Raw genomic sequence first — 4,321 nt, 5'->3', positions numbered from 1 at the left:
GAACAGTCCATCAACGACACCAACATCAGCGCTAAGATCGGCGGCAGTAGCACGACGACATCGGCTACGGGTCGGGAAGGAACGTCAGCCACAATAGCCGCCCGGAATGGCCGACGACGACCGTGTAGAGGTAGAAGAAGGCGGAGAAGAGTACTGTTGTTTCACCGGTTAATGGGGTAACGGTGTTCGCCGGTCCCTGCGGTTCACTGCTTCGATGTCAGCAGATAGTGCCGACAATGCATGGCTCAGCTGGAGGCTCACGACATCGATTATGAGGTGGCGATGGTGGCTAGCAGTTGGAGGGGTGATAGGGTAGCGGCACCGGAGATAGGAGGAAGTGAGGGTGGAGGCTGGGAGGATCTTGGGGAATAAGGTGGCGGCTGAAGGGGTCTCCTAGAGTTAGGGTTTGGACGGGGGTTATATACCCGACTCTCATACAACTTCAACCCATAATGACAGAAATGGCCTCTCCTTCTCTAATTTCTTTCAAAACAAATCCACAATTTACCCTTTTAACCCCAGCCACCTAAAATCCCTTCAAATTAAGTCCAACATTTACCAAACAACCCCTGTCTTCAAAATCCTTTGCAAAATAATTCCCAAAATTACACTTTAACCCCCGGAGATCAAAATTATATCATTTGACTCCACACAACCAACACCCCGCTAAATATTATTGATTTTAGGGCCATTATATAATAATATAAATTATTAATTTACACCTTGGGGCTCCGGGTTTATTATTTAATTACTCCATTTCAAACGAGATGTTACAACTCTGCCCCACTTAAATTTGATTTCGTCCCCAAAATCGTTTTTTATCATTCCTTACACGCCAAACAACTTGAACTACATGGCCACAACTACAAGCATACCCCAGCCTTTCCAAGACAACCGTAACCAACCCTTGCAGGGTTCTGAAACCTGAAGATAAACGAATTCCTTGTAATATGATCACATTAGTCAAGCCGAAATCTGAAGTCTCGAGATGGTCTGGCTCCCTGACAAACCGCCCACACTGAACCATTGCCGAATTCATTGCACTTATCTCCTAACTGGCTACTCAACTTCTGATAATATGGGTTTTCTACTAGAAGACAGAGTCACAAACCAAATTTCCCTGCAGTACACTTATACTTGACAGAAAACTCATCCGGAATACCAGATTCCTGCTCGTTTGTTGAACCAACGAACAATCTTACAGTCGCTCCGTGTGACCTCCGAAGGAAACTTCAACTAGCAATAGCCGCCCTAGCTATATTACCACTCATGGCTCCATCAATCCTTCTGATTCCTCGCAACCGATTACGGCTCACTCGAACCCCAACAATGTGTCCATTCCGAAAGCGCTCCAACAGGAGAAATGAACTACTAAGATCACTAGGCCCACAGCCTATGACTGGAATACCCCTAGATGGTCCTCATCATAGGTCTGGATTGCCTCTGAGCCCACAACATGAGTCTGGTATGCCCTACCTATCCCTTAGCTCATGACTGGAATGCTCCCGATAAACTATCAACATTGTCCTTGTCACATCAGTCGCTCCATACTTCGGGCCTAAAGGTACTCTCCTTCCTCCATTGCCCAAAAGAAAAGGCCTATCCAACATCCTTCGCAGCATCAACTAACACCACGATACGGAAACCCCACCATGCACGATTCACTTATAGAATAAGTTGCTACCCAAGCAAGATCCTACGAAACCATGGTTGCACATGACCCAAGAATAGGATGATAGTCGAACTCTAGATTCAATTTGTAGACTATAACCCAGACCTGACCATGTATGTAAGTCGAACCAACGCTAATGACACCTTGAACACACACATATACACACGAAGAATCACTACCATGCACATACTTGGGAATCCCTAACTTCATATTTGCTCGCCACAAAGCCCACACTTGATCGAGACTGATCCGATTCTACTAATACAAAACTAGTCCGAGAAGACTTTCACGATTATCCCAAAGGTTACCAAAACCCGAGTCTGATACGAATCAAAATTCTATTCCATCATTGAGGGGAAACATACCCCAAAGACCTAGGAAACATAAACACACTGTACAAGGGAATTGGTGACGCGTTCCTAGCTTCTCAACTGTCGCCTCTTGAATCCCTTCGGAGAATTCCTGCTTCCTGAGAGGTTCACCAATTAACGATGTCCGACCATTCTGGAAACCACAACCTCAACATCAACAGACAAAACCTTCAATGGTTGACGCTCAACCTGAGAATTCCTAACTCTCCCCCACTTAGAACACTAACCACCACCCACTAGTGTGAAACCAAAACATAACTTAACCGTACCCACCAGGTATCACCATACTCAACCATGGAATTAATAACCTACATAGAATAATCCTCCAGATACGGATCAAATGAACCCAAGAGAAATCTAAATTCCAGCTAAAGACCTCGAATTTTCCCAGTTATATACACTTATAAAGCATATGCAACCACTGGTTTACGATCTAGACATACCTTTGTTGCTTATAATCCAAATATAGCCCGACACCTGGCCTTCCTACCTCCCGAGAATGTGGCTTTTGTACACGTCGCTAAGAAACCCGTGCCACATCAGACCACGTGCGCACACCAGCGCTAACATGTTGTCGCCAACCACTGCGACCAACAGTCCCCGAGCCGAAAATACAACCTAACCCCGAAGGTCACAAACCTGCTCACTCCTTCGAACACGGAAAACCGAAAGGGCACAATCCTTTCCCTAGAAAACGACATTCCAATCCATCAATCAACGCTTCTACTTCCAGCTGCAAAACTTGAGCTGATCATAATCATCACTCCCTTCCTGATCCCCGCGACTTGCACCCCGACCTAGAGCAAAACCCCCGAAGCCTCAAATCCAGAAACTCCTGTGCCAGCCTCTCCCGCTCAACCCGCGGAATGTAACGAGTATAGAACATCTCCCTGATCGCAAGTAACTGCAGCCCTCTGCTCATCAGAATATGTCTCAGTAACAATTCTCCACCAATCCTACACTCCGGACCTCAGCAGGTTTAAAGCGCGCCTGACCTTCTGGTCAGTAGGACATGAACATGTGAAGCAACATCCCTCCACATCAGATGGCCACCTCATGGCTATAACCGGGTCCTAAACCCTATCGAAGGTCAGGGGCTTCACGTTATCGAAGTCCCGATATTGGAAAGCCCGACTGGCTCCTCCCCCTGCCGCTGTTACAGCTGTTGTAGCTGCCGCGACAGCCGTCTCGGTAATGGCTGCATAGCGCTCATCAAGATACTCAACCGTGGTGGTCTTGATAGACCCAAACATCTCCGGAAACTGTCCCTGAACAACCTTGATCACCTCCCCCCGGATGATCTTACTGACACGATCCTCTGACAATACTGGCCTATCCTGGCTGCAAGCTCCCGATCCTAACTCGGATCCGGTCTCAAGACATCTTGTAACCACCATTCTGGTAATACACCAGAAAGATCTCTGATAACCCATATAATGACAGGGAACCAACTCCCAACCAACCCTAGGGGTTGTGAATTCCTTTCTATGCGTATGGCTCCTGTGCTTTCAGTAGTACGGGCCCATACTACCTTCCACACCTACCCATATTTGTCTAAAGTATCATCACAACGCCCTAACAATATACATAAACATGGAGAGAGCTCAATCCTCAATCCTAGAGGAGTGCTAAATATCTCATAACTGGCCTCCCAGCCTTACACGACCCACCCATGAAACTTCCACCAACCCTGAAGCACTCGTGTATGCTAACCATACATAACGCTCGACCCTATAGACTTTCGAATACCTAATCCTACCCTAAGCCCTTCATCAAACAAAAACAGGAAATAAGGCCAAACCAAACATTCTCAGGCTATAAGATCTTAATTATTTACAACCGTGATGCATACACTAAGTAACTATAGTAATGATGCCAATTTCATATAGGGAAAAACCCTAGGCTATCAAGCATCATACAATCAGGCAATTCTTTCATGCAATTCCTGAAGATCCCTAGCCTAGTACTAGCATGCTGTTCTAACATATCTCAATATCAAATATTGGATAGCCCACCAGTAGCCAAATCATCAAAGCCCAATAGAAACGCCCAACTCAAGGCCCAAGTGAAATTAGGGTTTCCACATGAAATGACGATTAGGGTTAAGTGTTCCTACTTAACCCATTAAGGACTTAATCCATTAAGTCCGATATTGCCGTAGGTTAATTGCAAAAGATTATTAATTAATATTTTAAGTCTAGTAATAATTCCAGTGCAGGTCTCGATCAATCCCCAAAATTAGGTTTTCATGACATTAAGGTTTTCCAAACCCTAATTA

The sequence above is a fragment of the Lactuca virosa genome, chromosome 1, assembly GCF_052849685.1.
Source record: "Lactuca virosa cultivar CGN04683 chromosome 1, Lactuca_virosa_CGN04683_v6, whole genome shotgun sequence".
Taxonomy (NCBI): domain Eukaryota; kingdom Viridiplantae; phylum Streptophyta; class Magnoliopsida; order Asterales; family Asteraceae; genus Lactuca; species Lactuca virosa.
The sequence above is the reverse complement of the archived record's forward strand: the minus strand, read 5'-3'. Positions refer to the sequence as shown.